This window comes from Narcine bancroftii, chromosome 7, assembly GCF_036971445.1.
Source record: "Narcine bancroftii isolate sNarBan1 chromosome 7, sNarBan1.hap1, whole genome shotgun sequence".
Taxonomy (NCBI): domain Eukaryota; kingdom Metazoa; phylum Chordata; class Chondrichthyes; order Torpediniformes; family Narcinidae; genus Narcine; species Narcine bancroftii.
In genome coordinates, this window is record NC_091475.1 from 142,837,169 (window position 1) to 142,860,840 (window position 23,672).

The 23,672-nt window shown below is 41.0% G+C and overlaps 2 long non-coding RNA genes across 2 annotated transcripts in view; one reads left to right on the forward strand and one right to left on the reverse strand.

Annotated features, from left to right (window-relative positions):
• The window catches only part of LOC138739943 (uncharacterized), a 40,022-nt gene extending 19,094 nt beyond the window's left edge, over positions 1–20,928 (reverse strand). The window contains exon 1 of the long non-coding RNA XR_011342591.1: positions 20,838–20,928. This is a non-coding gene — a long non-coding RNA (uncharacterized lncRNA). The remainder of the gene's footprint in view (positions 1–20,837) is intronic.
• Positions 13,342–17,958, forward strand: LOC138739942 (uncharacterized). Its single transcript, XR_011342590.1, has 2 exons — positions 13,342–14,317; positions 17,631–17,958. It is a non-coding gene; the product is annotated as an uncharacterized lncRNA (long non-coding RNA).
• Positions 20,929–23,672: the final 2,744 nt, after the last annotated feature.

Consider the following 23,672-nt stretch of genomic DNA (forward strand, 5'->3'; position numbering starts at 1 on the left):
TTCATTCTTCTCAGACCAATATCAGGCAATTCTCTGCAATGAGCTCTGTCTGTGGGGCAATACAGATGCAGGCTGGTTAGCATAGCAGCTAGCGCAATGTTATTAGAGCACCAGTGACCTGGATCAAATCCACTGCTGTCTTTAAGGAGTTTGTATGTTCTCCCCATGTCTACGTTGGCTTTTTCTGGATACTCTGTCTTCCATTCATGTTTCGAAGAATTGCAGTGTTAGCATGGGTGTATTGGGTGACAGGGAGTCATGGTTGAGAAGGACATGTTACACTGCTGTATCTCTGAACAAACTGGTGGTGAGAATCACCCAGATCCAGAGTATATCCACAGCAAGGTCGAGGAGTGTGAAAGTCTTTGTGTGATACTTGGGACTAGGCAACAGATTTTGTTTGCAAACCTTGGACTCCACAATTTTAGCAGGTTGATTTTGCATATTAACTGCTGCTCATGTGGATGGTAGGATGTGTTTGTAACAGAGGCACAGGTTAAATTGAACTTTAGCATCTCTAGACCCAATTCCTGCTTGGTAGACACAGGGCAGACCTTATGAAACTTCATGACTCAGATTAATAATACACTAGTGTTTCTTGACAAAGGAACATCAAAATTTATAGAAAATTGTTCACTGAAGATCTTTCTGAAGAGCCAAGATAAAAATCTGTTCTGAATAAAATGACTTCATTTTCCATTTATACAATTGTTACATCATGCAGGAAATAATTAACAGTATAATTTTAATCAATGATCATAAAAATTTTAGTTCCTAGACCAATCCTGCATTTCATTTGAATTGTGCAAATCAAGGATTCCGTCTCAGCAATGATTATTCAATTTTTTTTCAAGCAGAAATAATTTCTCAAGAGAACGCTATTAAGTTCTCTTTTTTTTAATTATTTTTCTGAATCACTAATACTGTAGCAAGCCTCTTAGTTATCTGATAATCTGGTACCAGTAAAATGGGAAGATGATCAAGAATAGAATGTTTCTGTATATTTACAAAAGCACAACCATGGGAAAAGGACTGAAAGTGCCTGGTTCTTATTTTACAGCAAAGGGTGGACAAATAAAGAAGGGTATAAATACAAAATGTCAGAAGAGATTTCCAGCCTTGCTCAAAAACAGAAGACAGAAACAAACATTTTTTTTTAAATGCATTTGTCACCTAGCCAAGAACAACATAACATAATCAATGAAGAGAAGTCCACAGAATTGCTTGGATGTGTGCACAAGTTCCCATTCAATGTTGTGGGGTTCTGATTTGGTATTCAGGCATTTCACTTGACTTCAAAGGGATTAGTTCATGTCAGTTATTTGGCCTCTGATAGGTCATAAATTGTTACTTGGAGAGTTTAGAGTTTGCATGTTATGACCTCTTTGAGCACCAAGCAAGAGTTTCTCTTCAGTTCAGCCTTTGTTTGGCGGTCCATGTCCTTTATGATTACAGAGAATGTCATAACAGGTCGAGAAACATTGTGCAGTCATTTTCAGAACTGCCTTGGATAATTTTCAGGCAAGAAATAATGGGATACTTGGCAAAATTTGCAACTCTGTTTCATAAAATTAATAAATTTATTAGGTCATGGATTTGCTGGTCAGAAAATCAAATGGTAATCATTGAATTTACTATCAAAGAGGGAGTTCCATTGGAGCTATTTAACCATCAAATGACAAAGGGATTAAAAATGTATTGTGCCTTTTTATCTTTTGATATGAAGTATATTGAAGGATAAATAAACTTGTTTCCAGCCGCACCCTTCACATCAGTGGAAATGGAACTGAAATATTGAGTCTGAGAGAGAAAGTAATAACCCCCAATGGTTAGTGATCAACTCCGGGTTCACTCTCAAAATATAAGTTATTTGCTTTTCTACCACTTTACAATTTATTTATAGGTACTGGTGGTTCCTGGTTAATTCATGCTGTTTATCCATGATGTGTTTGTACAGTGTTCAAAGGAAGAGAAGTGCTTAATAACCAAAGTAGCTGAGTCAGAATAGGGTATTTACACAATAAGGAGCTGAAAATATCTCCCCAGTTCTGTCCTGAATGCTAGCGCAAGATGCTTTACATCCAGCTAAAGTAACATTGGAAAGGTAACATTAATGACTGATAGATCGTGTTATCTTTTCAGAACTCCTCAGTGGTATCAGAATAAAATATTGTGATTTATGAAATTCAAAAAAGTGATATTTACTGGCTTCTGCACCAAGGATTCATGAATTGTGTGATAATGAACTGACCTCCTGAGAGTCTTGGATTCCCATGGCTTCTTACTTTTACATGTGGATTGTGGAGAAACACGTGGCCTCCATTTCTGTCTGGAATATTAAAGATTGTGGGTAGTTATCTGTCCTCCCTGTCTGAATTTTTTTTTGGAATTCACATCACTCTTCAATCAAGGTTGGACTCTGGACACCAATTGGTACACACCTTGCCGTTAGATCATTTAAATCACTTAGGGTCATTATTGGCTTGATGCCCAGATCAAAACTGTATAAAATATCTAAGCATAGCACATTCTTTCTCTCTGCCTCATGGTCAAAGCCCTGAACATTGCTCCACACCAGGTCACTACTGTGGACATCACATGAAGTGTCACGGATAAGGTGTGCAATACACTTAAGCTAAGCCTTAGTACTGCAATAAATCAGTCTTCTTCTTCTTCTTTGTCTTGGCTTCGCGGACGAAGATTTATGGAGGGGTAATGTCCACGTCAGCTGCAGGCTCGTTTGTGGCTGACAAGTCCGAAGCGGGACAGGCAGACACGGTTGCAGCGATTGCAAGGGAAAATTGGTTGGTTGGGGTTGGGTGTTGGGTTTTTCCTCTTTTGTCTTTTGTCAGTGAGGTGGGCTCTGCAGTCTTCTTCAAAGGAGGTTGCTGCCCGCCGAATTGTGAGGCGCCAAGATGCACGGTTTGAGGCGATATCAGCCCATTGGCGGTGGTCAATGTGGCAGGCACCAAGAGATTTCTTTAGGCGGTCCTTGTATCTCTTCTTTGGTGCACCTCTGTCACGGTGGCCAGTGGAGAGCTCGCCATATAACACGATCTTGGGAAGGTGATGGTCCTCCATTCTGGAGACGTGAACTACCCAGCGCAGTTGGATCTTCAGCAGCGTGGATTCGATGCTGTCGGCCTCTGTCATCTCGAGTATTTCGATGTTAGGGAGGAAGTCACTCCAATGAATGTTGAGGATGGAGGAAAGACAACACTGGTGGAAGCTTTCTAGGAGCCGTAGGTGATGCCGGTAGAGGACCCATGATTCGGAGCCGAACAGGAGTGTGGGTATGACAACGGCTCTGTATATGCTGATCTTTGTGAGGTTTTTCATTTGGTTGTTTTTCCAGACTCTTTTGTGTAGTCTTCCAAAGGCGCTATTTGCCTTGGTGAGTCTGTTGTCTATCTCGTTGTCGATCCTAGCATCCGATGAACTGGTGCAGCCGAGATAGGTAAACTGGTTGACCGTTTTGAATTTTGTGTGCCCGATGGAGATGTGGGGAGGCTGGTAGTCATGGTGGGGAGCTGGCTGATGGAGGACCTCCGTTTTCTTCAGGCTGACTTCCAGGCCAAACATTTTGGCAGTTTCCGCAAAACAGGACGTCAAGCGCTGAAGAGCTGGCTCTGAATGGGCAACTAAAGCGGCATCGTCTGCAAAGAGTAGTTCACGGACAAGTTGCTCTTGTGTCTTGGTGTGAGCTTGCAGGCGCCTCAGATTGAAGAGACTTCCATCCGTGCGGTACCGGATATAAACAGCGTCTTCATTGTTGAGGTCTTTCATGGCTTGTTTCAGCATCATGCTGAAGAAGATTGAAAAGAGGGTTGGTGCGAGAACGCAACCTTGCTTCACGCCATTGTTAACGGAAAAGGGTTCAGAGAACTCATTGCTGTATCTGACCCGACCTTGACTGTATATTACTTAACACAACAGCAATCTGAAGTTCAGGGATTGGGAGTGTCTGCTGAAGTCCCTGTCTGTGAGTGTGTATGTGTGCAGTAGCATGTGGAAGATAGGCAGCCATTGGTATTGGAGTCCAACCTGGTTCAGATGTGAATGTCTATTTAGTTGTTTAGTAATATAGTAATTGAGTATCATTTGATATTCTCCCCTATTTGCCTCCTGTATGTACCAGTGATTGTAACACTTGTGTCCAGACTTTGTTAACCCACTGAACATAATACTCTTCCAAACACACCTACCACTTTGGGAATTTGGAACCAGGGGTTGGGAGAAATGTGATTTGGACACATCGAGCTCATGTTCACCATTGAACAACAGGTTGTGTGGCTACAATGGTTGTGGGGGTGACATAGGTGGCTGCATCAGAGGAAGCCACTTGATATTTCACAAGGAACTCTCATTTGCTTCTCTTTCTTGTTTTAATAATGTACCAGAATTAGACGGCACTCCTTTCTTTGCCTTTGTTGGACAAACACAAAAATAGACGTTTGTTTATTTTGTGTAAATGTCAATATATCGAATCTTGAACATGAATCTTGGATACTAACAAATTTCTGCTTTCAATAAGTTTTTTTTTAAATCACATTTTGTTCAATAGCAAATAATGAAAAGTATTTCATATCCTGACAAAAGAGAAAGAGTGACAAAGAGTGGAAAACAAATGCAAGTTTTCAGTACAGGCAATTTAAGCAATCTCATGGATATGTTTTCATTACAATTATTAAAAATTTGAACTGGATATATTGGTAACCAGGAGTAAAAATAAATGATGATTGACCTGATTCTCATTCAATGGCTCAGTAGTCCAAGCCTGGATAAACTCGTGTAACATATGATTCACCACAGAAAACCTTTTACAATATAATACTGAAAAGGCTGAAACTTCTTGTTGATGAATTTCCAATTCAATTAGGAACAGTATGATGTCGAAGGATCAGTTCTCAGTTTGAGCAATAGTATGATAGGAGTAGTGCAGCCTAGCTCATCCCCGATCCTAATTCTAATCTGCTGGAAAGTGAATACAGATGGGTGTCTAATCTGCTCTCATTGCTCTTATTGCTTTTGCTGGCTTAATTGTCTGAACAATATTGGGGAGGGAAGCACAAGAAACACAGAGGCTAGAATCTTGAACAACCAAAGACAAGCAGATGGTGCTCAGTAGGTCAGGCCAAATCATAGAGAGGAATGGATCGTCAATGCTTCAGATCAGGCCTTTACTCGAGACGAGCTCCTCTTCGTTTACTTTGATGAAGGACCTGAGGAGATGAGGACTGAAGAATCCTTCAAGAGAAGCAAATATAAGAGATTGCTGGAGACACACAGGAGACAGCTAATGTTTCAATCTGGAGCAACAAACAATTCACAGGAAGAGCTCAGCAGACTGAGCAGCATCTGTGAGAGAAATAGAATGGTCAATGTTTTGGGCCAGAACATTTCATCAAGAGAGGTTTCTAAATCGTTTTTCAATTCTTTGTAATCTTGAGGTTAATGCAGAACTAGTAGGCTGAGTTAATGAATACAACAGTCTGATTTTGCCAGTTGTTACTCCAGTAGATCTGAACAGAACCACTTTAATTTACCAATTTAAAGGGAAGGTAGACCAGGCTTGTTACACTGCCAAATTCAGAAATCCTGAACATAAGGACATCCTGCATTAGTCAGTTAGGATCCAGCTGACATCTGCATGGACTCTGGGAGTAGATTGTTATTTTATTGAACACTTCCTTGTTAGATTGGGAATGTGCACTAGGTTAGATTTGGTGCAGAATCTATGATCTTATCCACTTCACGTTTTGATCATTACTTCAGGTCAGATTAACTTGTGATTTTAAATTTTAAAGTTTTTTTCTAAAATGTAATTAAAAATAAATGTTAAATTTGTTTTAATGGATGTGAAGATTGTAGAGGTGAAGCTTATTGTGAGCTGCTCCCACCTGATTCTCTCATAAAATGCAACAGTTTACTCTGCTTTCCATGCACCCTTACACTTTCCATATCTTGGAGGCACAGGAGTCTGCAGATGCTGGAAGCGAGCAACAAATGACCTGCTGGGGGAGCTGAGAAGCATCAATGAGATGAAGTTAATATTAAATATTGAGGATCGGAACCCACGATCTGACAGAATACCATTCAATTTCACTGATGCTGCTTGATCTGCTGTTCCTCCAGCTGTTTGGTGATTTCTTTCCATATCTTATACTTTATCAAAGGTAAAGTTAACCTGTTAGACTGCTCACAGAAGAACCCTGACTACAGCATGGGGTGTAATGTGACAAATAAAGAGATCTAGTCGAGCTTCCATTTGAGATTCAGAGGCAAGATGTATTTTTTTTAAAATGTAGGCATACAGCACAGTATCTAGCCCTTCCAGCCCACGAGCTCAGACTGCCTAAATACCCCAATTATCCTACAACTCCCATACATTTTTATGAAGGCTGGGAGGTACAGCCATGGGGAGAACATACAAACTTCCTGCACAGACATGGGGATAACAGACAAACTTCTTACAGACAGCACTGGAATCGTTGGCTCTGTATGAGTTTTGCCCTACCCTCTACACTAACCATGCTGTCCTGTCTTCTGTATGGCTCTGGAATCTATGGTATTCAGAGACAGGAAAAGGGACTTACTTCACATCTGGACCAAGTAAGTTGAGAAATGGGATAATTATTTGCAACAACTACAAACCTGTACCAACAACATCAGATATAACTTCGCAAACTTTCCTGACTTCACCACTTTTGAGCCTGGCGAATCCAATCTTCCAATTAAGTTTGCCATCTACTGGTAGCTGAAGTAATGTTATTTTCTTTAAGAGAAAATATTAAAACATAACCAATTTAACTGAATTTGAGAATATTTGAATCTTAGATTTATAAGCAAAATAAGTGTCCACAAAAAGATTTTGTCAAAAGATCAAGATATTTGCAGTTGCTCTCCAGAATTATATATATAAAATGAATCTTCCTCTTGTGATACTCTTCAGTTTTGAAGAATAACATAGAATGTAAGTGTTCCAAATCCTCAAATAAGACCTTAATAATAATCTTTATTTAATGTCAACCCATTTTAAACAGCAAACATCCAGTCCAAATGCTTTAACGTTGTCATGGAGGAATCACAATGGTAAGAAGTTATTAGATCAGGTGATCACTTCAAGTTATAAAATTATTTATAAGCATAAACAGTTGCTTTTGGACACAGTGACAAAAATTGAAATTGTGCAACACTATCTGCCACCAAAATGGAGAATTGAATGTTCAATAATCTCTTCACAAAATCTGGAAGACTCAGCACAGTGGGATATATAGTCTTGCTTTGGAAATCAAAAGCACTTTAAATGAGAATATAGAAATATAATTAATGCCTCCTTGACAACTGGTCAGTTGAAGAAAGGCATCTTAAGCAATGGTGGAGCAGGCTTCAATTCCTCACTTAAGACCTGCTCCATTGTTGTGTGTATAGAAGCATCTGTCATTTGTCATACGTCAACTGATGTAATGATTCCATGCATATGTATGTTCCACAATGAATCACTGGAAGTGCACTAAACATGGACAGGGTATGCAATCATATTGAATTATTGGACTTTTGGGAAGTATTCATTGCTGGAGACTTCCTTACCCAATGAAGCATAAGTGGGAAATTCTGTATGTCTGCTAATTTGTGCAGATGTCGGATGAGGGATAAGTAATGGTCCTGTTTTTAAAAAAAAATATTGTGCTAAGATCATTTGCATTTATCTCAGAAAGTGGATGAAGCCTGGTTTAATCTTATCCAGTGGCTTATGGCAATTTAGATTATCTGCTCAGTCTCTGGAGAGGGATTTGAATGGCAGCAGTCTGACTGAAATTTGATTTGATGCTAACACTGCAAAATAAAGAGGTTGCCTTTAGCATCCTTTTTTTTCTATAATGGGCTGAATGCTTGCAGAAGGATGTGTTCTCATGTTACATGCTAAAAAGCTGTATATTGCTTTTGAACCTACTTAGACAAGAAATTTTAGGCCCTCTTATCTCAGTTTGCTCTTCTAAGTGATTTAAAAACTCTGCTGTAGTAAACATGCATTCACAGACATCACCAATCGTTGATAGGTAATCATATAACTGAATGAGAAAAGAGCATGCCTTGATGTTCTATTGTTTTTTTTAATTATTGAGATTTAATGTACTCCTTCACAAGTTCTATCCTCAAAGTTTAATATGTGTCACAATATCAAATCAGATATTAATTTCATGCTAAAATATTAAGCAAATATATTAAATCAATATTTACATTGTTTACATCAAACTTAGCAGGTGCAATGAAAAGAGTGTACTGATTGGCTGATTAACTTGAATGTTCAGGAATCCTGGAGGCTGCAGAAGGTAGCACACCTAGCCAAAAATATCACAAGTGCCAAACACTCACAAATTGCAGATAGCTCTGTTCGACATTGCCTCAAGAAGGCAACCAGCTTCATAAAATACTCTTCTTACTGCAAACTTCAGGCAGCACCTTTATGTTCAAGAAGAACCATCACCTATGAGAAACATCCCTGTGCTACCCTCACCCTAAAAATAAACTACTCTGGGACCACCAAATAATTTATCTGCTCTAAAGAAAGATTACATTTTTTTTGCACTAACTGTATAGTAAATATGTATTTATCCATTTATATTCATGATATCTTTTTCTGCCTTTGTATATTGTGGTCATTTAATTAATGCTATTGCAGTTGGTGTACCTGGTTGTCTGCATCAAAGTAAGAATTTCAGTGCATCTGCTCATTGAACTTATGGAAATGACAAGAAACTCTCACCTCATCATATTAGTGTTGAAATATTTAAATCTATACATGTTTGTGCAATAATAGCAATGTATATAAAGTAATATTATTTATTATTTCAGAGCTGAAAATAACAAGATTTTGAGATTTTGATGTTAACCTCCATCTACAAAAGAGAAATTGTTGAATCAATTGCTGTTCTTTACGGAATGTTCCTAGTGCCTGCACACAAAGAACAGATCATGTCCAGCTTTCCAATATAAAATTAATGTACAGCAATGGTTCTCAACCTTTTTTCTTTCCAGTCACATACCACTTTAAGTAACCCCTATGTCATTAGTGCTCTGTGATTTGTAAGGGATAGCTTAAGGTGTGTAAGGTAAAAACATCATGAGATGGGACCGGAGAAGGAGTCACCCAGTACTAAGGAGTAACAGAATGCAGATGTGACCTTGTACACTCAAGATAAGCTTTGCACTAACAAGAATGATGTGCAGCAGACTAACAGAGAAGGATAGCAACAGCTAATTCATTGGACAATGTAATGGTATGATAATTTACTAAGTGCGTGTCCTGGGGTATAAAAAAACACCACTTGCTGATATCGGGAGAATGCGCCTTCTCCACCTAACACTGTTAGTTGCAAGTGTTACAATCCGGTAATAAAGAACAAAAAACCTTGATTTCGACTCAGTCTGGTGTCTGACTCACTCATTCATGAACAAAGCAGACCTAACAGGTGGTATGTGAGTAGGAAAGGAAGGTTGAGAAACAATGCTCTAGGCCCAGTTGTTACTGAAATATTTTGCTTGGGAAAAATGGTCATTGGCCCATTTCCTTGGGAGTTATGCAAATGTGTACATAACCAGTCAATTAGGTATGATTAAAACAGTGGTTTTCATTTTTTTTTTCTTTCCACCCACATCCCACCTTAAGCAATCCCTTACTAATCACGGAGCATCTATGGCATAGGGAACACTTAAAGTGGTATGTGAGTGGAAAGAAAAAGGTTGAAACTTCACTGCACCCAAACCACCCCAGCAAAACAAAGAAATCTGGTCCATTGTGTTCACAACTTGCTTCTTTTTCTCTCCTCAGAGGCTCCAGCTGTATTCTACCAGACAGTTGTTTTATGAAGATCTCATTGCGTTTCAGTCACACTCAATTCGGAAATAAGTTGTTCATTCATTATATCATCTTGACCTTGTTGACAAGTCCCATTGTGAAATCATAATTCCCAGCCTCATTCAAAAATTGGAAAAGTTTTATTTATAATTGACCCAAATGCAAAAAGATCTTCATATACTTGGAACCAGTTTCAAATGCCAAATGCTAACAATGAATTTACAGCAAATATAATCAAAAATATATAGGAAGAATAGGCAAAATTATTTTCTTTATTGAAAGTTATTTTATCATTCTTTTGCACAAAATAAATCCTTATATAGCATATTAGCATAGAAATCAGTCCTGCATTCTCAACGGTTCATGATAAATTTTAATGACTGAGATGAAAAGACAAATGTCATGAAAATGTAATGCATCTAAGTGGGTGTAGGAGACAGGCATTGCTGTATTGAATCAACAACCAAATTCCAGTCATTCCTGATACCCAGCATTGCAATGTTTTGCAGTGGGAAACATGCCACCTGAAATTGAGGCCAGGTCCTGTAGTTTTGTGTGGGGAGGGTATTGACAGCCAAGGGCAAAGGAATTGGATCTGAGAATCAAATGACTGATGAGATAAATCAAGTTCAAGTTTACTTATAATCCGATTGTAAAGGTCCTCGATGCAAAATCAAAGACAAGTCACACAAATGCAGAACAAATATGCATATATAAAACTAAAGAAATATTATTTATTAAATAGTAAGCATCTTGGAGGCTTAATATGAGCAGTTTGTTCATCATTTATCAGTCTCACTGCCTGTGGGAAGAAGCTGTTACTCATTCTGGTGGTACTGGCTTGAATACCCCAACAGGAGTAGCTGAAAGATGCTGTGTGCAGGGTTGAAGGGGTCTTCAATGATTTTGCGCACCCTCTTCAGAGTACAATCCTGGTAGATAATGTCGATGAGGGTGAGGGAGACCCCAGTAATCCTATCTGCCAATTTTATGTGACCAATCACAGGGAATGTTTGCACGAGAGAAAGATTTGGAGTGGGATTGAGAAAGGTGTGGGATTCAGGAGAGGTGTGTTTGACAGAGCTGTGATTTAGAGTGAGTGGGTAAGTCATTAGTATTTGAGACCTAGAGAACCTTGGCTTCAGGAGAAACATGGATCTGAGAAAATTAATATGAGAGAGATGTAAGATAACCTGGAGATAAAATAGTTGTAGTTTTCAGTTGCATGAATGATGGTGAGGGGCCATGGAATGAAGAAAAAATTGGAAATTTCAGGTCTGAACCTGATGAAGTCAGGAGTGAGATAGTGGGAGGGTATAAGTCCTGTATATGATCAAGTAATCAAAGATAACATTAGAAATTACCTACAGTACTTCTAATTCTGTGGTATGAACACCCACTTGTCCTGTGATGACCAATGGTTGCTGCACCCAGAATAATTAAGTTGTGGCGACGCATCTATTTGATGGCCAGGTGAACCGGCTCCGTATATTACGCACACATCATCAGAGCAGCTGCATCAAAGATGACATTGCGCGGTCTTCTTTTCCAGTTGAAGCTCAGGCCCCGCATGCATACAGGTAGCGTGATTACATCACGATGATGTGGGTTCTGGTGCACAGGGGCCAGAACTTCAAATGCCTTAAAAGCAGCAGTGTGTTAACCAAAATAAAGTTCATGAGTTCTAACAATTCCACTGACTGCTGGTTAGCATGCCCACTACGTTGGTGACCCCATTTTTTGAACTCCTCAGCATGGATGCCACAGCAGTAAGCATTGTTGTGTTAAAACTGCTCACCTTCTAGACTCTATAACCCTACACGTGGTTTGGACAGGCAGAGGCACAGTTCCAGATTCAACAAATCTCTTCCAACTCTACCAAGTATTACCATGTGGTCATCTCCTTAGGCCAAGAGACCGCAGCCAGGGTAGACAACCTCATCCAAGCCTCACCGGAGGAAGATAAATACAATGCTCTGAAATCATTACACATAAGCACGTACGGGCTCTCTAGACGTGAGAAGGCAGCCAGACTTATGCAGTTGGACAGCCTGGGGGACAGAACACCAACGGCCCTCATGGACAAGATGCTTATGGTGGCAGAGGGTCACAAACCCTGCCTCATGGTTTGAGCAGGCATTTCTAGAGCAGCTGCCTGGTGACATTCAGCTGCTGCTGGCTGATGCAGACTTCAGTGACCCCAGAAAAGTAGACATCTTCTAGCGTACCAAACAAGAGAATTAGTCCGCCATCAGTTAGCTGACCACACTGCAGACAGAGCCACAGACTAAACCCTACTCATCCCGAGACCAACAGTGCTCTCACTAAGTGAATGAGGGAGCAAAGAGCAAATGGTGTTCCTACCACCATAGGTGGGAGTAGATGCCCACAAATACAGACAGCCCTGCACATTTCCAGGAAACACCATGGCCAGTCACCACCATGTTTGTGATAAAATCTCGGGCCGCGGGTTTATCATTGACAATGGTGCAGAAATCAGCATCATCCCACCAATGGCACTCGAAACCCATACAAGACACTGCAGCCCCACCGTGCGAGCTGCCAACAACAGCTCGATAAAATCTTTTGGAAAACGATGAGTGGCAGTGAGGTTAGAAAGCGAGATGTTCAACTGGGTTTTCACACTCGCCTCAGTGGGAAAGTCACTCCTAGGAGCAGATTTATTGAGAATACAGAGCACTATCAGTAACCACAGAGACAAGCTGAAGGAACGATTGGTTTTAATACACAGAAGAACCTTGCTGGCCTGGATCCCAGGATAGGAATGGCGGCAAGGGAAGAGGTGGCTCAACATTTATGGCCCAGGACCAAGGGGGAGGAGTCATAAAGTATGAGTCATCTGTGGACAGGCCAGCTCCATATATACAACCAACAATGATTACTATACACAATGGAGGAAATATATTACCAATGAGAGCACACAGCCCCCTCCTGCTCAACCTAAAAGCCAAAAGACTGGTCCATGCCCAGACTTTTCAAACTTTCCCTCCCGCAGAAGCCAGAATGCCAGCCCCTGAATTTGCCTAGTCGCGTCTTCCACCAACGAATACCACCGTATCCTGGCTGATTTCCTTTCTATCCTCAGGCAGAAATTCACCTCTACTATGCTGAAGCATGGGGTGGAACACCATATAATTACCCAGGAGCCACCCTCCATGTTTATGCTCAACGACTGACACCAGATAAGCTGCAACTGGCCAAAGAACAATTTAAGCACCTGCAAGAACTGGGCATTGTTCGCAGATCCGATAGCTCCTGGGCCTCACTATTACACATGGTCCTGAAGGCCCTGGTGGCTGGCAACCATGTGGGGACTACAAATGCCTGAACCACACCACTACTCCAGACTGCTACCCACATCCAGGATTTTGTCGCCAACCTACATGGAGCCCACATCTTCTTCAAGTTCTACCCTGTGCGTGATTACCACCAGATCCCCACACACCTTGACAACATCCAGAAGACAGCCATAATTACCCTTTCTGACCTCTTCGAGTTTCTGTGGATGCCATTTGGCCTCAATAACATGGCACAAACATTCCAGAGCCTCATGCATGCGGTTGGCAGGGACTTGAACTTCCTGTTCATCCCAGCTGTTCACCATGATGGCCACAACAAAGAAAGATTTGGCATAGGATGATGAAACCACAGCTGTTTTCCAATAATCTATGGACTAAGGAGGACCTAGCCAGCATCACATGGCTTTTACACCCGAGGACTCGCCCTAACTGTTGACGCTTCGAACACCACAATTGGAGGAGTGCTAGAGCAGCTTGTGGAAGGCATCTGGAGACCCCTGGGATTTTTCAACAGATATTTACAATGACCAGACCTGAAGTACAGTGCTTTTGACAGGGAGCTGCTAGCACTCTACCTTGCCATATGACATTTTTGACACTTCCTGGAGAGGATGCCATTAATGGTTTTTATGGACCATAAAACTTTAACTTTCGCGTTTTCATAAGGTTCATAACCCTGGTCAGCCCGACAACAGTGCCACCTTTGCTACATCTCTGAGTTCACAATAACCATTTGACACCTCTCAGGGAGAAACAACATAGTGTCAGACACCCTGTCTAAGCCCACACTTCAGACGTAGTCACAGGATCTTGATTATTCAGAACTGGCACTGGTCCAAAAGGTGGATGTCAAGGCTCGCAGTTTCTGCACTGCAATCACCAGCTTACAGCCGCAGACATACCACTAAGCCAAGGTGACAGGACACTGCTCTATGACACGTCCATTGCCCACCCATGCCCCATTGTTCTGGCACCTTGGAGCAAGAGGCCATTCAACTCAATTCACGGCCTTTTGCATCCCTCAATGAGAAACACAGCCTGCATGGTTTCCTATCGTTTTATATGGCATGGTTTCTGAAAACTGGTCAGTGAAAGGGCACAGACATGAACACACTGCCAAAACTGCCAAGGTTCACAGGTACACGAAACACCCCCTCCAGCAGTTTGAAATGCCATACTGCAGGTTCACCCATATACAGGTCCACATTGTGGGACCCCTGCCAGTTTTGCGCAGCCACAGGTAGCTCCATACCATCGTAGATCAGTTCACCAGATAGCCTGAGGTTGTCCCAATCACCAAAATTACAGCTGACTCCTGCACCAGAGCCCTGGTGTCTACTTGGGTATCCTGTTTTCGCATCCCAGTACATATGACAACAAACTGGGGAGCCCAGTTCACTTCTTCCCTTTGGTATGATTTATCCCCAATCCAAAGGCCTGGTTGAGCATTTCCATAGGGACCTCAAGTCAGTGCTCATGGTCAGGCTGGCAAGCCCCAACTGGGTGGATGAACTCAACTTGATCCTTCTCAGGATCCACATAGCCCCGAAGGAAGACCTACAGGCCTCATCAGCTGAGATGGTTTATGGCATACCCCTGATGGTACCTGGCCAATTCCTGCCAGTGACACATGACCAGGAGCCAGAAAACAGCACAGTCGACTCCACAAGAAACCAGGTATCCTCGCACCCAGACCACCATGGACAAACACCCTCCTCCATCCCTAAAGACTTAAAAAATTCAGAGTTTGTGTTTGTCCATCAGGGCATGCAACTTATGCCCCTCCAACGATCTTACGAGGGCCCTTATAAAGTGATAAGGAACAACAATTGAACTTTCATTCTGGACATTGAGAGAAAGGAGGAGTTTTTCACCACTGAATTCTTGAAACCAGCACACCTTGACTTAAGTCAGCCTGTCCAACTACAGCTGGCCAAGTGCCAGAGTAGACTTCCTAAACAAAAGACGGTACAAACTTTCAATAAGGCAGGCACTAGCACCAGTTCCTGGGTGGGGATTGAGGAGGTTGTGTGGTGACACACATATCTGATGGCCAGGTGAACTGGCTCCATGTGTTACGTGCGTGTCATTGGAGCAGCCACATCAAAAATGGTGTCGCATGGCCTTCTTTTCCGATAGAAGCTTGGGGCCCTCATGCGCTCAGGTAGCGTGCATGTGTCACAATGATGTGGGTTCCAGTGCGTAGGGGTGGAAGCTTCGAATGCCTTAAAAGCAGCAGCATGTTAGTCAAAATAAAATTCACGAGTTCTAACAAGACCAGCAACTGCTAGTCTCATTCATTTGCTCGGTTAGCATGCTAACTACAAAGTCTAACTTCCCTTGCAATGCTCCAAAAGGAGTGCTTCATGTGAATGATACCATCCCACACTTGACTGATGCAGAATTAACATCAACCACACAGGCAGTAATCAAATTGGCAAGGTGCCAACAAATTTGCAGTGAAGTGAAATGACACCAAAATTGACAGTATAGTCATTTATTCAATCCATAACAAAGGTGAGGATACCCAGCCTGTTACATCCTTCAAATGAACAAGTTCTACACTTTGATAACTTTAATTTTAATAAGCAATACAATGTGTGTTTTGAGAGGCTGAGGTTGAAGCATATCAGCTCTTCCCTTAGCGGCGACATGGATCCGTTCCAATTTGCCTACCACAGCCGCAAGCAGATATATCTCAGTGGCTCTACACAAAGCCCTGAAACTCCTGAATGGCAAAGACACTTACATCAGGGTCATCTTCAAGGGCTCAAGCCCGAGACGGCGGCAATATATCTTTATCTCCTATAGACTCAGCAAGACGCGCTGATTCCCTTCAGCATTTCTGCGTGTGTTTTACTACAATCACAGTTTCTGCACACTTTTGTGTTTCACTATCAGTGAGAATCAGTAAGAACATCTCCTGCACAATCTCCATCAGCACTAGAGGAGCACAAGGGTGTATAATTAGCCCCCTGCACTACTCACTTTTCACCTATGACTGCTTGGCTCAGTACGACAACAAAACCATCTACAAATTGAAAACTTGACTTGTCTGACTAACAACAATCTTGCATTCAATATCACCAAAATTAAGGAGCTGATTGTGGACTTTAAGAATGGAAAACCATATGTGTATCATCCAGTGATCATTGGGTATCAGAGGTGGAGAGGGTGAACAAATTTAAATTCCTGAAATTCACTATTTCAGAAGTCCTTTCCTAGATGAAACACTCTACAGTATATGAAGAAAGCAGATCAGCGCCTCTACTCCCTCAGTGCTCATAATATTGGTAACCATGACAAATTTCTACATGATTATGTAGTGGAATGTGCACTGACTGGCTACATCATAACCTGGTATGGAGGCAGTAATACCTTTGAGCAAAAAGCCCTGCAAAAGTCATGGACACAGCCCTGTACATTACAGATAGAACTCCCCCCCCCCCACCCCCCACCCCCCACCATTGAGAACATGCACATTCAACTCTACTGGCAGAGAGCAGTAGCAGTCATCAAGAATCTTCATGGCTTGCACATGCTCTGTTCTCACTGCTGCCATCAGGAAAGAGGTATAGGTGCCAGAAGACATGTACCTCTCGGTTCAGGAACAGCTACCACCATCAGGCTCCTAAATAACAAAATCAATCAAAGACTCATTTAAAGACTCTTAATATGCATATTATTTATTACTGATTTTTTTAGTCAGTATGTTTACATTTTTTTTTGTTTACATTTCTCTTTTGTATAAGTGTCTCTTTCTTAAGCACAGTTTTTTGCCTGGCCATTAATAGAAACATTACCTGGAACACAGGGAAAAGAATCTCATGGATGAATGTGATGTAATGTATGTACTCTCGTGATAAATTTAAACTTTGAACTTTAAAATTTGAGCTAAAGTATTTCTTGCTCATAGTCTGGCTGAAAGGGGAGACTGTTCATGGTATTTAAGCAAAATTGTAGAATGTAAGTATTTTGGTATTATTTTAGATCAGTGGTTTTCAAACTGTCCCCCTAACTCACATTCCACCTATTCCATTAGTACTCTGTGATTAGTTAAGGGATTACTTAAGGTGGCATCTGAATGGAAAGAAAATTTTGGAAAACCATTGTTTTACCATACCTAATTGACTTGTTATGTGCATGGTCTCATAACTCCAAAGGAAATGGGCCGCTGATGATTATTCTCAAGCAAAATACTTCAGATGCAATTGGGTCTAGAGCAGTGGTTCTCAACCTTTATTCTTCACTCTCCTACCATCTTAAGTAATCCCTTACTAAGCAAGTTTGTGGCATAGGGATTACTTAAGGTTGAATGTGATTTTAGGGGGGCAAGTTGAAAATCACTGTTTTAGATCATTGGTTTTGTTGCTAGATCCTAAAACATCTGTTTATTTAAAAATGCTATAATTTTGTCATGAATATTGAGCCTATTTTTATTTATTTTGTAGGAAGGATTCGTATTTGTATTGAAGATGGATTGGCAACCAAATTCAGGTGCCACTCTAAATGCCAAAAAAAAAAATTTGGTTAAACCATTTCCAAATTCACAAACAATTAATCCCACAGCAACATGACCAAAAATGTTTCTGTCCCAATGGCTCTGGCCGTTTTATTCGATCCTCAAAACTCATTGTTGGTGTTCAAATTCCAGCTCTTACATCCATGAATTTTATCCAGCTGATGGACTCAATCTGGCATCTCTTCCTCCTCAAACATATGTGAGGATGGCAAATGAATGGGACAGAATTTACTATAAATTCTATGACTATGAAATAATTCCTCAAAGTCACAATTTCTCATTATGTCATAAATGAATGGGCAGCGCCGGGAGTGCCGCTGATAGTGGACTGGGTTCAACTGCCCGGTCCAAATACACTTTAATACACTTAAAACCAACAATGGACAGGGAACAGTTCATCATTCAGAAGGTGGATCAGGCTCGCATGGTAGAATCCTGAGTGGAAGTGCCCAGTGAAATTTACCCTTGGTTAGATCTAATTTTTATCTTGTGCTATGCAATCCAATTTTTCAGCAATTGTAAATAATTAATTCTGTTGAGGAATGAGTGGTTTCTGGTTCGTGTACATTTACTTCCAATTGATTCATGCATTAAATGGCTTGATTTCTATCATGTGTAAACTGTGAAACTTTGAACCACTTGAGTTTAAAGTTGTGAAGTAATTAATATTGCTAACCAGATCTCTGAAGATCAGTGGGTGAGGCACATTGATTTGAATCATAATAGATCTGGTTCTGTTCTCATGGGAACCTCACTGTTATTACATGACTGCCAATGCACTGCAGCAATTGTTTTGCATGTAAAAATGCTCCCAAAGAATCAAATAGGCCAGGAATTGGATCCTGAGTTTGGAAATTGAGGCTAATTTATTTACTCACATCTTTGGATCTGGGCATGAATAGCAAGACATGGATTCATTACATATTGGCAAATACATTTAAGAACATGACACTTCTGGTTAAAGCACTTCCAGAATACGGAAAGCATTCGGCTCAAGAATTTAGACAAAATGAGGTAATATAATTTCAAGTCTAGGTGGTGTGTCACTTGAAGAGAAGAACCGTTGAGCAGTGATGTCTCATTGCAACCATTGTTCCTTCTAATCGATAGGTGGCGCTTGTAGGCTCATTGTATTTCAACAAGGTAACTGCAGAACATTTTGCAGATGCTGTACATTGTTTCGACCACATCCCGTCATCAAAGGAATGAACATCTAGAGTAGTGAAAAGGTAGCAAGCAAGCAGGCTACTTTTTTCAGAATGTCAAAGACTTTATTGATATCTGTTGGAACTGGACATTCCATCATACTCTTTATATCTGTTATATTCCATTATTCTCTTTATATCTTTATATCTGTTGGAACTGGACATTCCATTATACTCTTTATATGATTTAGAGATGATGTAAAAGTTTTGGACTGTCATGAAATTACACATTTGCGGAAGGATGCCCAGCTTTTAACAAATAATGTAACCATTATAATTATGAGGCTGGTCCAGATAAATTTCAAATAAATAGTGAACTCTAAAATGTAAATAGTGGAGAACTCAATGATGGAAATGTTATTGAACAATAATAAAAGTAGGTTGGTTTTCTCTCTTATTGGAGATGGCCATTACTTGGTGTAACAAGCCCAGAGGACCCCAAAACCCAGCATCAATAGATATTCACCAAGACAAATGGTTACTTAAACACAAGTTGCTTTTAATTATCTTTAAACATGAAAATAGGATTAAACTTTAACTTATTACTATTAATTTAACTAACCTAACTTGACCCCTTTCTAATTCTAAGCGCTCGTGTAGGTAATGTGTATGTAAGTTCAGAATATTTCTTTGATTCACAGTCCAATCTCACTTCTCATTCCTCCAAGTTCACTGGTTGAAGACAATTCTTATACTGTGCACAGAATTTAACATTTATGAAGTTCATCAGGCTTTGGTGCTTGAAAGGTAAATGGGTACTTCTCAGGAAGGTTCTTTTCAGTTTTCAGAGATAGATTTGTTGTTTACTGGACACCCACAACTGATTCCTTGTAACCAGCCACTTCAGTGTCTTTTCAAGGAAACATGCCCCATGAGGGTTTTCCAGATGATAACCTCTTCCTTTCAGGATACCAGAGAGTTCTTTTCTGTTTCTCTTATTTCCTTTCCTCTTGTATGAACCACAAAGGCTTTGACCAGGCTGAACTAAGCACTCACAACCTGTCTTCCAAATGGGGGGTTTCCACAAGTTTTCCAGCTTGTCCTGTTTCAATCCAAGCTGTTGCTGTTGACTGTAGAACTGGAGAACTGAATTCTCTCTCTCTCCCTCTCGCTCTCAGAGAGAAAGCCTGTTTTACTCTCTCTGTTTGCAAAACCACAATACCTTTTTAGAACAGCAAGTTCCACTCCAGACAGCCTGCAGCTCCAAATGCTTTCATCTGTTGCATTTTTGTAAACAACAATCAATTAGTGAAGTCTCTTGGGCACAATCCAAATCTTTTGCAAAGACTCTTGAAGCAGGACTGTCTTGCATGAGCAGACCTCCAGTATTTTAAATAAGATCCGCTCTAAAGTGTTTGTATGTGACCTGCCCCAATTTTTCTACCAAAAACATATTTATATACAATACAAACACAACATAATCTGTCACATTGGCAATTCCCAAAGAAAATAGACACAGCAACAGGCCTTACAGCCCGTCACATCCACATTGTCCATCAAGTAACCATCTATTATCCCACTTTCCAGCACCAGCCCCCTATGGCAATCTCTGCCTTAGAAATTTAATCGTTCATTGGGATAGTTCTTAAATATTGTGGGAACCTCTACCTTCATCACCTTGTCAGGTAGAGGGTTACAGAATATAGTAAGATCATAGATAGAAAATATCTTTCTCAGTTACCTTCCAGGCCACTTATGCCTGACCTTATTTTCCGATTTTTGTTTACCTCAAACATACAACCTCCTTTTAGCTCCTCTACTTAAAAAAAAACATCAGTGGAAACTGCCCACCCAGGTAACATGTGAATTTTGCTCACACACTCACAATTTTTATAGAATAAATATTAATTGAAACTTCTGTTTTATATGTGAATGAGTTATGAATGAAATTGAATTATTTTTCAGTTTCAAAGGACATCTCAGTTTCTGACCTTGTGATGGAAGCTCATGCCAGAAAACTGAAGAACTCCTGCAGTGATGTCATAATGCTGGTATAATTAATCTCCATCAATCACAATCATTGCTCTTTGTAACCATGGAGTATATTCCCCTTGATACCTAATTAATTCAGCTTTAACAGGACTCCTTGATGCCACACTCATCCAAGTCTTGCCTTGATATGAAAGGCAGTCAGAAGGGGGTTGTCACTATCTCAAAATGTCTTCAATGATTAGAAATTCTTAGAAATGAATTTTTTTTTTTAAATCATGAAATAGTTCAACTTTGCAAATTATTTTGAAATCAATATAAATGTGGAAAAGGGAGATAGGACTATTTATTCTCATATCTATTCAATGAAATTTGTTGTCCCCATTCAAATCAGTAGGGTTGCAGTAGACATGCCAGACGTGGCTGGCATAAAGTAATAGGGGCAAATGGCAGTAGTGTCCTTTTCACTATAATCAGTAATTATCCTGTGCTGCGAGGTATGATGCCACCAAACACAGTAGGACCTTTTAATGGGTTTGACCGTACAATTTATCAGGTTAGTACCCCACTCTCTTGGCAGTTAGAAAGGGTCCAACCCAGTTAGCATGGTTCTAATCCAACCGGCTCCCTGACCTACCTCAAATGTAGTCAGGGAACCCAGTTAAATTAATTAGGTCGTGTCCACTTGTGACTTGAACAGGAAAATGGCTGATCAGATTACTCCAGTGATGTCAGTGCTTGTGCACTGGCGTCACAATGAACCCCTGGATGAAGTGCCTACCGCGATTCGGGGGAGAGAGGAGTCGCTGTCGCGGGGCCAGGGATGGGGGGGATGGGAGAGTGGTCGCTCCGCCGGGGTAGAGAGGGGGCCCCACAGTCAGGGAGGAGAAGGGTTGCTGCTATGGGGGAGAAGGGCCACTGCTGCAGGGCAGAGAGGGGTTGCTGCCACGGGGGAGAGGAAAGGGGTCACTGCCATGGCGGATAGAGGAGACGGGTAGCTGCCGCAGGGGGTGAGATGGGCTGCAAACTGCCGCTGCTGCAAACGCCACTCCAGTTCACAGTGACAGCTCAACGTTTGCGGCCAGAGGGGAAGGGGGGCACGCAATTAACAGGGTGTGTGTCGATTGACTGCAGGGGTGGCGACTGGGGGGACGGTGACTGACGGAGAGGTGGTGATTAATGGTGGGTGGTGACTAACAGTGGGGGGGGGCGACTGATGGGGGTGGTGACTGACGGCCAGTGGGGGGGGATAGGGGAGACTTACCAATAATTCCTGTGAGTGTATGATGCATCACTTATCGTGTTATCAAGGGGATGGATCCCCTTAAATTGCCGGGTTTGTGATTTAATGGTTCGTTTCCACCAGAGTTTAAAAGGTGCTTCCAGCCCCTTAGCCAGTAATTGCGCCTGGGTCCCAGGAGAGCTACCGCAGAGCTGCAATTTAAAAGAGCCTAGTGCTTCATCAGGTTAGACCATCCAATACACAAGTTCACTGCATGCTCACTAGCTGTTCTCCACAGAATATCTGGTTAATAAAGGCCAGACAATCTGAACCCATTGGAGGACTGGACATTTTCAGAAAGCTATATCTGTTTGTATGTTTAGAAAAGTTAAAAACATAAAATTTGAAAATAATCAAAACATATTCAGAGGGTGTGTGACTATTAAAGTGGAGAAATATAAAGATTTGCAGAGCATTCTTAAATTAACATAATTACCTTGTGTAGCTTATTATTCAACCATGATTTTTTTTTGCTGTTGTCAGCATGGACTATCAGCTTGAAGTGATTTTGATATGAGCCAATTCATCTTCATTAGTTCTATCTACAGCAGATCACAAAGAGTTAATAGAAGCAACTTTCGTTCAGGCCGAGATAATGCTGCCAATTTCTTTCTTTCCGTGATTTGTCTGCATGACGTGGAATCTATCCCATGACCTTGTCAACAACTGGCTGAAGGCCCCCTCCCATCAATAAGTGACAGATGGCCTCAAAAGATAGGAAGCCTTTGATTTAAACTTACTGCCATATGCTTGGCGGCAAGTATTTGTCTTCAATTCATCCCTGTCAAAGTAGCATATTTTGTTCCAAGATAAAATTTCAGAAAGGCTGAATTATCCATTTGTAACCCAAGCCTTGATCCGGTGCCAGAGCTTTATCCTTTAACAACGCCGACCACAATAGACAAGACAAAATGATATTGCTTGAAATGCTTTTACACCATATACACTTTCAGATCAGATTGGGTCTATATGAATTGATGCCTCTTTGAAATTAAAATATGCTGATCAAACTTTGAGCATTATGAATTTTCATTTTTAATGCGTGCATTTTTACAGTTATTTCTATCCAATCTTCACATGTGACAGCTAGAGCATGTGGTGAACTGTATGGTATTCCTGGGACTTTGAGGCTTGAGTGAGGAGGCACAGGTGAGGAGCAGGTACGGCTTTTGTAGTGGTTATGTAAAGGTCACGTAATTAGAAGTAACTAAATGAAGTAGCATGCAGGATTAGGTGATGTGATGTAACCTATCTGGTTCCACCCCATTCTGTGGCAGTACCTGTGGACCCTCCCTCTTTTGACCTTGTATAAAGCATCTAACAGCTTTCCCCTTCCCCAAAAAGCCCAGGTCACGGCACAGAATGAGGTCCTTGTCCATTGTGAATAAAAGCCTGTAAATCAGTGACTCATTCTCAGTCTCTTGAGTTACTTACTGAATGCCAGAGCACATTTTGTCCATCACAATAAGCCAAGGATTATGTATTCCCTGCCATTAATCACATCTGTTTAGGAATGAAATGAGTTTGTCTTATGCAACCTGAAAATGGTGCAGCT